Source organism: Herpailurus yagouaroundi, unplaced genomic scaffold (assembly GCF_014898765.1).
Source record: "Herpailurus yagouaroundi ecotype Mexico unplaced genomic scaffold, PumYag 315, whole genome shotgun sequence".
Lineage (NCBI taxonomy): Eukaryota > Metazoa > Chordata > Mammalia > Carnivora > Felidae > Herpailurus > Herpailurus yagouaroundi.
The window spans coordinates 433,581-445,576 of NW_024412532.1; the positions used below are offsets into that span (position 1 = coordinate 433,581).

Genomic DNA, 11,996 nt, shown 5'->3' on the forward strand with positions numbered 1-11,996 from the left:
TTTGAGCTTGTCATTAAGTAATCTGTATATTAAAAGTGGTCATGGACCAATGGTGATAATCATGTCATGAACCAAGTATTAAAATTATTGACCCTGTGTCCCTGAGCTCCATTTACATTTAGAAAGCCCAATGTAAGAAATGATGGGATATGTTCAAGTCATTTTGTCAAGGTCACCTCTATAAGGCCAGTGAAAAGGTAAATATTAAGGGGCTAAGAAAGGTTCAGGTAAGAGAATATAGAATTAGTGTGGAAGTATTAATAAGGATGTGACAGAATAGACAACATTTACATGGTGTGAGAACACTTAGGGGAAGGGTCAGGAAAATGATCAATAAATCTTTGAGAAAAATTAAAATGAGGTTTAACTATGGAATTAAAATTAACCCCTTTGGCTCTATTTGCAAAATTTACAATCATATTTTTTTTCTTTCAAATATCCCCTCTATATAGTGATTTGTGGCTAACCTTATTTCTTCCAAGTTCTTCATTTTTCTCCTTTCAGTCAATTATATCTAACTTAATTAGCACGGAAAACAGGAAAGCTATGTTTCTGCCAGTGATACTTACCCTTTTTAATTTTTATCCTCCGGTCACTTGAAAAATCAGCTCTCCTGTTCCAGTCAATGGGTGGTCTAAATGATTCTGTGGTCACTGAGATTGTGTTACTGGCCTTTCTTGCTCTTGGGAGAAAGGGGGTATTTGTTTGTTTTTACCTTATGCTCTTTACTGTATTTAGTGATCATGTTGGGAAATCTTTTTATTTTGTTTTTGATAATTTTTGATTCTCACTTACATTCTCCTATGTACTTCCTGCTGGCCAACTTGTCCCTCATTGATGTGGGCCTCTCTTCGATTATAGTCCCCAAGACAAAGACCTTTTAAGTGAATGCCAAGTAATTTCTTTCCAAGGTTGTATAGCACAGAAATGCTTCATCCACATCATAGGAGGACTGGAGATGGTGTTACTCATCGCCATGGCATTTGACAGGTGCACAGCAATCTATAAGCCGCTTCACTACCTGAACATGATGAATCCTAAAATATGTGTTTCATTTGTAATCACTGGATGGGTAACTGGGCTGATTCATGCTATGTCTCAGTTTGCTTTGATTATAAACTTGCCTTTTTGTGGTCCTAATGAAGAAGACAGCTTTTACTGTGACTTCCCAGAATCATAAAACTTGGCATGCACAGATGCAGCCAAGTTTGAGTTTATTATTGCTGCCAACAGTGGCTTCATGAGCATGGGCACCTTCTTCCTGCTACTTCTTTTCTATGTCTTTATTTTGGTCACTGTCTGGAAACATTCTTCAGGAGACTTATCCAAAGCATTTATCACTCTGTCAACTCACATCATTGTCGTAGTTCTTTTTTCACTCCATTCATGTTTCTCTATGTATGGCCTTTCCCCACATCATCAATTAATAAATACCTGTTTGTTGTTGACTTTACTATCACCACTGTCACGAATTCTGCCATGTGTACATTACAGAACAAAGACCTAAGGGTATCAATAAAACAACTGTGCAAAAAGATAGCATATTCCAGAATTTGTTGACCACATATATTTTTGAAGCTTTAAAACAAAATACCCAATTGCATGCTGGCCATCTCCACTTAGGTACTCCAAATTTAACATACCTTGAACAAACTCATCATCTGCCATCCTAATCCTGCTACTACTTCACTTGTGGAGTGTAAGACCATTACCATGATGGAAAATGTAAATACATCACACTAAAAATTGATATTCTTACAGCAAACAGCATCATCAGACAAAAACGTTTTAAATTTGAATTTCTGGTTATTTTGCAAATAAAAGGATATAATAACATGGTTTCTGCTATTCATAAAGTCTAAAAATAATCTGTAAAATGTCATAATGAATCTTAAGCATCATCAAACTGAATTGTTACATATGTATTTGTGTATGTGTACATATATGCGTGTGTGTGTGTGTGTGTGTGTGTGTGTGTGTACACAGTGGCTTTAAAAGAAGACCGAGAGACAAAATCAGAAGGTAAGGAATTTATTTAGAAGGGACTGCTAGGAGACTGGTTCGGAAGTGGAGACATGAGACACAGAAAACAAAGACAGCAGAGGATGTATTAACTAATATCCTACTACTGTGAACATTAGGGTACAATCCTACTGTGGCCCTCTAAGTGACTGTACATATTCTATGATATTTAATTGCTTCACTTGAGAGGGAAGCTGTTTACTTCTGTATTGGGGTAGCTCTGAGGCATTGACTCCATGGCAGTTCCAGGCTTCCCCACATAGTGGGTTAAGCAGTTATGACATCTAAAGAAAAGTCCTCAGGCAGAATATCTCTGCAGCTTATGGTGTAAAACAATCTACATTCTTAGGAATATTATGTGCAGAAGGATATATGCATGGCATCAAAAGCATCAGAAACAGTCCACATCTTCCCATGCTCAGAGACATTCATGCTCCATATAAATTCACTCCATCATTACCATTCAAACACAGGAGTATTAATGAAACAAGTGTTAATGGGTTCTATACACTGCACATGTTCCCAGGAAGATATTCACTATCTTCTTCCTCCCTAATCCATTCTAGATTTCCCACACATTTGTCCAGTACTTCTGCTGATCTAGATAACGTGTCCAGATCCATATCTTCTTATCTAAGAAGTTGAAATCCATGATTACCATGCTCTTATCAGGCTGTAATCACTGCAATTGCCCATTTAGAGTTACGACCACGTATAGTACCAATTCTATTTTTTCTGGGATAATGACAGTTAATTATACTTCGCATGATAGTAGCTGTTCTTTGTCTGCTGATCTATAAACACAAGGAAATCAAAATGACCAGTGAGCTACTAAAACTTAGGTTTATTAAAATGCTTACTCTGTCCCCAGAAGAAGCATTCATTCACCCCCCAGTGGAGGTCAAAGTTGTAGGTCCAGAAAGCTCAAGTTCTCTAAGGAAGTGATGGTTAATGGAGCCACTTTCACCATCTACTTTCATTCTCCAAACCTATGCATTCTAGAACGTAATACTTTATAACGTCCATTGGTTCAAAGTATGTATTACATGTTAAAGCACAAAGTGTCTCCCCAAATGCACTTACTTATACCTTTACTTGCACCATTAAAAGGCTATTCTCATGTTCTATCATACGGACAGCTTCTGCATGACACAGCATATTGTTGCACCAATGGATTACTTGTTTGTGTGCTCACTGTTGTACTTTCTAGGCTGTAAAGATATTTCTTTGCCCAAAGCAATGTTATGAAGGATATTAGACATTCCGTATGTCTTTGGATCACTTAATGGCCAAGGTACAGTTGTAAGAATAGTCAAAGCCATACATGGAAAACATGTTTATCCCAGTAAGAACTATCCGCTCTTCTTCCAGCATGAAAAAGTCCTCATGTAAATAACTAGTCATCAAGTTGCTGATTAAATTCATCCAGAGATAAAACCACATCAGGGTTTAGCATGTATCTGTGCTTCTGGAAGGACATTCAACAGTGGTTGTCACTATACCTGCCTTACTGAGAAGAAACCATACTGAAAGAATCCATGCAAAGACTTCATCTTTAACATTTAAAACTACTTCATTCAAGGGCTCAGGGGTACAGAAAGGAACCATGAAAAGACTTCATCCTTACTATTCAGAACTAACCACTTCATTCATGGGCCTATTATACAAGCACTAGAGTGGCTGAGCCAGGTGATCAGCTCTGCTATTTAACACTATTCTTGGAGTGTAGTAAGAACAGAAACATAAATAAGAATTTACTTGTATTTCTTCATGCTTTCTTCCAGCTAAAGAAGCAATTATATCACATATCAATATGGCCCATGTGTAAGTAACCACTATTCACTTTAACTGACAATCCCAGTTATACAGAAATTTAAAAATTGATCCACACTTATGAGGACAAATATTATAGACTAGAGTCATTTGACAATTCCCAGCAAAATACAAGGTTAATTGTGGTTTTTTTTGTGTGTGTGTTTTTGGTGTTTTATTTTGTTTTTTGCTTTCCTTAAACACATGAAATAAACAAGTAACCCATTTGGTATGAAATGGAGAGAATAAATGAAATATCAGCCACAGAAACCAATATGTTAACATTTGAGGAAAGGTTGAGGTAGGAAATCTGTTGAATGTATACTCAAAATAATGAAAATACAATGATTAGAATAGTAAACAAAGTCCAGGACGGATTTGGGTTTGATCCTATAGTAAATGTGGATTCCCAAAACAGGAGTGGATAAATCCATATACGCACAAATAATTAAGCATTTGAACAAACAAAATGGTTAGGTTCTTCATGCCATACAAGACACGTGTTCAAAATAAAGTGGATCAAAATATTTTTTATATTGTGTCATAAAACAGCTTTTAAAACTGTTGGTGGAATTCATATAATTGTTCTATAAAATATGGAATTTTAAAATTTTTTTTCAACATTTATTTATTTTTGGGACAGAGAGAGAGACAGAGCATGAACGGGGGAGGGGCAGAGAGAGAGGGAGACACAGAATCGGAAACAGGCTCCAGGCTCTGAGCCATCAGCCCAGAGCCTGATGCGGGGCTCGAACTCACGGACCGCGAGATCGTGACCTGGCTGAAGTCGGACGCTTAACCGACTGCGCCACCCAGGCGCCCCAATAAAATATGGAATTTTAAACAAGGCAACGCAAAGAGAAAACATGAACAAAGACTATATTTTGCCAGACTAACTTTAAATTTGTCAAAAACAAATGTAAAGACTTCTGCTTTTTAGTTCTGCACGTGAGAAGTTTGGAATAATTACTCTATCCTGACAAGTTAAAAGTGGAACAGACTGAAAAATCAACTCTTCTTGGGTCCGAAAGAGAGGGGAGGACATGGGGCAAACTGCTACCCCAAGATTAGAGAGACAGACAGGCAAATATGGGCCATCATAGCTTATTGAAGCAGACACAAACCTAAACCATGATTGATGAATTCCTGGAGGGTAGACAACTCTGAGAGCTAAAAACTGTCCAGGAGGACATACCCATAGGGGGCATCAATAATACTGTGAAATTTACTTTAGGGACCTTGACCGGATTCACCTAATAAATATTTGAGAAAAACTTCCTCAGACTTTTGGCAGAGGGAGAGGAAAAGGAGCCATTTGGAAACATGCCAGAGCACTCTGATTTTTCTCAAGAATCCCTGCCCTCAGGGAAACTAGTTAATCAAAATCTAACCTACTAAGTATAAGAGTCTAACTGACCTGGGAAGGCAAATATCCAACTCCAGCCCACTCCAGCCATCATGTCCCATCTAAGAGAAAAGAAAAAAAGTGAGAAACACTTGTGAAGTTTACAGTTCAGAAACAGACTCACGCAAAATCAAGACTTAATTATAGCACTACATAATTCTTCCTCTCTACTCACACCTCACCACCACATTACCAAATGCCTATTTATAGCAGTTTCTTTTATTGAGTATGCCATGTCTACCTATCAAGAAGAAATCACAAGATATACTTAAAGGCAAAAGCAAAATTTGAAGAGACATAACAAGTATCAGACCTAGACAAAGCAAGAATGTTGGAATTATCAGACCAGAAATTTAAAACTATGATTAAGAGCTCTAATGGATAAAGCAAACAGCATGCAAGAACAGATGGCCAATATAATCAGAGAGATGGAATTCCTAATGGAAAAAAAGAAATACTACAGGTCAAAAACACTATAACAGACATAAGGCATAAAGAATGCCTTTGATGGGCTTATCTATCGGTAGACTGAACATAGATGAGGGTAGAATCCCTGAGCCAGATGATATATTAATAGAATCCTTGAAAACCAAAAGGCAAAGAGAACTAAAAAAAAAAAAAAAAAAAGACTAGATGGAATACCTAAGACCTATGGGACGACTAAAGAAGATGTAGCATGTGTAATGGGAATATCAGAGAGAAACAAAGAGAAAAAGAAACAAAAATATATTTGAAACAGTAATGACTGTGAATTTTCCCCAGCTTAATGTCAGACAACAAGCCACAGATCCAGAAATCCCAAAGACCAAGCTGGATAAATGCCCCCAAAAACACACCTACGCGTATCATTTCCGAATTGAAGAAATCAAAGGTAAAGAAAAAAAAAATCCCCAAAGAAGTCAGAGAAAAAATATCACCCTACCTATTAAAAAATAAATAAATAAATTACATCCAACTTTTCCTCAGACACCATGCAAAAGAGAATAGAGTATAACATTTAGAGTATCGAAAGAAAAAAAAGTAGAGCCCTAGAATTCTGTACCTTTCAAAACTATTCTACAAATGTGAAGGAGAAAGAGATACATTCTCAGAGAAATAAAAATTGAGCGAATTTGCTGCCAGGAGACTTGCCTTGAAAGAAAAGTTAAAAGAGGTTCTTCAGAGAGAAGAAATCCCAGCAACTTATTTTATAGGTACTGAAAACCTGATTCTAACGCTTACATGGAGAGGCAAAGACCCACCATAGCCAACAAAATATTGAAAAACACAGTTCAAGGAGTGACATTACCTGACATCAAAGCTTACTATAATATTACTTACTCTGGGTATTACTGTGAGGTTTTAGCAAAATTTCCTCCTTCTCTAATTGTTTAAATTCATATTATGCAAAAATAAAGACTAAGTTTTTAAAAACGTACTATAAACCTATAGTAATCAAGACAGTGTGGAATTGGCACACACACACACACAGACACACACACACAAAGATAGGTAAATCAATGGAATAGAATACATAACTCAGAAATAAACCTGCATAAATATTCTCAGCTGATTTTTTACAAAGGAACAAGACATTATAATGCAGCAAAGATAATCTCTTCAACAAGTGGTGGTTAAAAAAAAAAAAAAAACAAATACCCACATGCAAAAAGGAAAAAAAACAAAAAAAGTCTATACACAGACCTTACACTCTTCAAAAAGAATTAATGCAAAATTGATAATAGACCTAAATGTAAAATGAAAAATTATAAAACTTCTAGAAAATAACATGAGAAAACTTGGATGATCCTGGATATAAGGAGGCCTTTTTATTTTCTTATTGAGGTATAATTTATATATAATATTATGTTATTTTCAAGTGTGCAACATTATGATATTTGTATATTTTGCAAAATTATAGTAATGTCCTTTCAGATACAACATCAAAGACACAATCAATGAAAGAAATAATTGATGAGCTGGACTTTACTAAAGTTAAAAACTCTGCTCTGCAAGAGACTATATCAACAGAATGAGATTAGCCACAGACTGAGAAAAAATATTTGCAAAAGAGACATCTGATGTTGAACTCTCTAATAAAAAGAGTTAAGTGGCTAAATGACTGAAAGAAAACCTGCCTAAGTGACATATCAGATAAAGGGTTAGTATCCAAAATCTATAAAGAACTTATCTAACTCAACACCCAAAGAATAAATAATCCAGTGAAGAAATGGGCAAAAGACATGAATAGACAATTCTCTAAAGATGACATCCAGATGGCTAACAGACCATGAAAAGATGCTCAACATCACTCATCACCAGGGAAATACAAATCAAAACTAGAGTGAGATAACACCTCACACCTGTCAGAATGGCTAAAATGAACAACTCAGGCAACAACAGATGTTGGCAAGGATGCAGAGAAATAGGAACCCTTCTGCACTGCTGGTGGGAATGCAAACCGGTGCAGTCACTCTGGAAAACAGTATGGAGGTTTCTCAAAAAATTAAAATAGAACCACCCTACAACCCAGCAATTGCACTACTAGGTATTTATCCAAAGTATACAAAAATGTGGATTCAAAGGGGCACATGCACCCCAATGTTTACAGCATGGCTACTGACAATAGCCAAATTATGGAAAGAACCCAAGTGTCTATCGACTGATGAATGGATAAAGATGTGGTATATATACACAATGGAATATTACTCAGCAATCAAAAATAATGAAATCTTGCCACTTGCAACAACATGAATGGAACTAAAGTGTATTATGCTAAGTGAAATAGAGAAAGACAAATACATGATTTCACTCAAATGTGGAATGTAAGAAACAAAACAGATGAACAAAGGAAAAGGAAAGAAAAAATAAGATAAAAACAGAAGGGGAGACAAACCATAAGAGCCTCTCAATTACAGAGAACAAACTGAGGGTTGCTGGCGGGGTGTTGGGTGGAGGGATGGACTAAACGGGTGATGGACATTAACGAGGGCACTTGTTGGGATGAGTACTGGGTGTTACATGTAAGTGATGAACCACTAAATTCTATTCCAGAAATCATTCTTACATATATGTTAACTAACTTGGATTTAAATTTAAAAAAAGAAAACATGTCTACATGAGACTAACTTCACCTAAGAACATACATAGTCTCAAAAGTATAGAAAAAGGTACTCCATGCAAATGGAAAGCAAAAAAGAGCAGTGGTAGCTATATTTATAGATGAAATAAACTTCAAGTCCAAATGTATAACAAGAGACAAAAAAAGGTCATTATGTAATAATAAAGGCATCTATTTATCAAGAGGCTATAACAATGGATAGATCACTCAGACAAAATCAATTAGGAAACAATGAACATCAACCAAACTTTAGACCAAATAGACCTAACAGACATATACAGAACATTCATCAGAGGAACAGAACACAAATTCTCAAGTGCACATGGAACATTCTTCAGGATAGATCATATATCAGGTCATAGAACAAATCTAAACAAATTTTAAAATATTGAAGTCATACCAAATGTCTCTTCTAGCAACAATGATCTGGACCAGATCAATAATAGGAAGAAAACCGAAGAAATTACAAATACATGTAATTTAAACAACATAATCCTGATCAACCAATGGACCAAAGTAGAAATCAATGGAAAAATCAAAAACTATTTTTTAACAAATGAAAATGGAAATACAACATAGAAAAACCTATGGGGTGCTACAAAAGTAGCCCTCAGGGAAAATATACAATGACAAATGCCTGCATTAAGAAAAAAGAAAGATCTCAAAACACCTCACTCTACACCCCAGAGAACCAGAAAAAGAACAAGCTAAACCCAATTTAGCATAAGGAAAGAAATTATTAAGATCAAAACAGAAATAATAGGATAGAGACCAGGAAAATAATAGAAAAAAATCAACAAAAATACAGAAATCCTCTTTTCTTCACAGTTTAGCTTTATGCAGTTTCAGTTGTCTGTGGTCAACCATGGTCTGGAAACAGATGATCCTCCTTTGATGACTCATGAGAATGTTAACAGCAGCTTATGTCACAATGCCTATGTATATCATTTGTCCCACTCTATCTCATCACGTAGGCATTTTATCATCTCATCATCACAAGAAGAGAGGATAAGGTACAACAAAGTATTTTGAAAGAAAGAGAATACATTCACACAACTTTCATTACAATATATTTTTATAACTGCTCTATGAATATTTTACTGTTGTTAATATCTTACTGTGCCAAATTTGTAAATTAAACTTTATCATAGGTATGTATTCACAGAAAAACACATAATACATAAAGGGTTTGGCAGTATCTGCAATTTCAGGCATCCACTGGGGCTCTTGGACAAATCTCCCACAGATGGGTGGGGCCTACTGTCAGATTTTTTTCCAGGTTTATTGAGAAATAAGTGACATACATCACTGTATATGTTAAGGCGTACAACATGATTGTTTGATTTGCATATATTGTAAAATGATTACAATAGATTTAGTTAATATCCATCATCTCACATAGACACAATAAAAAGAAAAACAATTCTGTTTGTGATGAGAACTCAGGATTTACTCTCAACTTTCCTACATATCACATAGCAGTGTTAAAAGTCATAATGCTGTACATTACATTCCTACTAATTTATAACTAAAACTTTGCACATTTTAACCACTTTCCTCCAATTCCCCTTCTCCTATCTCTGGTAACCACAAATCTTATACCTTTTCCTGTGATTTGGGTGTTTGGGGGTTTTGTTTTATGTCTCACATATAAATGAGATCATACAGTATCTGACTTTCTCTTATTTCACCTACCAAAATGCCTTCAAGGTTCATCCATGTTGTCTCAAATGGTAGGATTTCATTGTTTTATAGGGCTAAATAATAATCCGTGGTATATATATACACATATACCACAACTCTTCATCCATTCATTATTCACTGGACGCCTAGGCTGTTTTTATGTCTTGGCTCTTGTAAATAATGTTGCTATGAATTTGGCGGTGCACATATCTTTTCAAGTTAGTTTTTATTTCCTTTATTATATTCCCAGAAGTGGAACTGCTGGATAATAGTTCCATTTTTAATTTTTTGAGGAAACTCCATACTGTTTTCCATAATGGGGTTACCAATTTATAATTCCATCAACAATATACAATGTTCCCTTTTCTCCACAGACATACCAGCATTTATTTCTTGTATTATTATTATTATTATTATTATTATTATTATTGCTGCCATTCTAACAGGCATGAGGAGCTATCACATTGTGGTTTTAATTTGCATTTCCACAATGACCAGCAATGAGCATTATTTGTGTACTTGTTGGTCATTGGTACATCTTTGGAAAAATGCCCACACAACTCCTTTCTCCATTTTTTATTGGAATATTTGCTTTTTTTGCTCTTGAGGTGTTCATAGATTTTGAACATTACCCTCTTATCAGATACATGGTTTGCAATTTCCCATCCACAAGTTGTCTTTACTCTGTTGATGGTTTCTTTTGCTGTGCAGAAACTTTTAAGTTTGATGTAGTCCCACATGTTTGTTTTTTACTTTGTTGCTTATGCTTTATGTATGATTTCCAAAAAATCATTACCAAGACCATATCTAGGAGCTTTTTTCCTAATTTTCTTCTATGAGTCTCATGGTTTCAGGTCTTACATTTAATGTATTTAGAGTTAATATTTAAGTGGTATAAGATAGAGATCTAGGCACATTATTTTATACCAGAATACCCAGTTCCTCCAGAATTTATTGAAGACACTGTCTTTTTTCCATTAACTATTCTTGGTTCTTATTTCAAATACTGGTTGAATATATATGGCTGGCTTTCTCTCTAGGTTCTCAATTTTGGTCCATTAGTTTGTCTATTTTTATGCTAGTTCCACATTTGTTTTTGAAGGCTACATAAGATGTGTGGCTGGGTGGCTCAGTTGGTTAAGCATCTGACTTCGGTTCAAGTCATGATCTCACAGTTCGTGGGTTCAAGCCCCGCATCAGGCTCTGTGCTGACAGCCCAGGGCCTGGAGCCTGCTTCAGATTCTGTCTCCTTCTCTCTCTGTCCCTCCCCAGCTCACACTCTGTCTCTCTAACTCTCTCTCAAAAATAAACATTTAAAAAAAAAAGAAGGCTACATAAGAATGTGCTCACAAGTACAAGCACTGTACTTTAATGCCAACATGTGGGTACAGAGGAAAACAGAGAAAGCCAGAGAGGACTAACAGGGTAGGGGGGATTGCACGTGATGAGAAGTGCCAGTTTCATCATGCCACTGGCCTTGGATTCTTTGAGGACTTACCCAGTTCTCTGACTGATCTCTCACTGGGAACTGCACCTCTGTGGAATGGTTCCTGGTAACAGACAGGGGCAGAGAGCAAAATGTGGGGGGGCAAGAACAGAAAATAAACCATGGACTGAATTCCTTCTTTCTTTTTTTTTTCTTTCTTTCTTTTTTTTTTTTTAATAGGAATCAAGAACATCTGATTTACCCTAGCACTTAGCACACTGCCCAGACTCTCAGGGGTAAGAGCTAGATTACTTCCTACAGAAATGAATGAAGTGACAGGAGCAGTTATTCTGCACTCCACTCCCCCATTCTTACCCCCCACCCTTTGTTAGTGCAACTACATTCTAAGGGAGATCTTTAAAAACTTTTTAATGTTTATTTATTTTTGAGAGGGAGACAAACAGAACACGAGTGGGGGAGAGGCAGAGAGAGATGGAGACACAGAATTCAAAGCAGGCTTCAGGCTCTGAGCTGTCAACACAGAGGCC

General features: G+C 36.0%; 1 pseudogene; it reads left to right on the top strand.

The window, feature by feature from the left end:
* Nucleotides 1-625: 625 nt before the first annotated feature.
* On the top strand, nucleotides 626-1,560 carry LOC121021767 (olfactory receptor 4F15-like; annotated as a pseudogene).
* The last annotated feature ends 10,436 nt before the right edge of the window (nucleotides 1,561-11,996 follow it).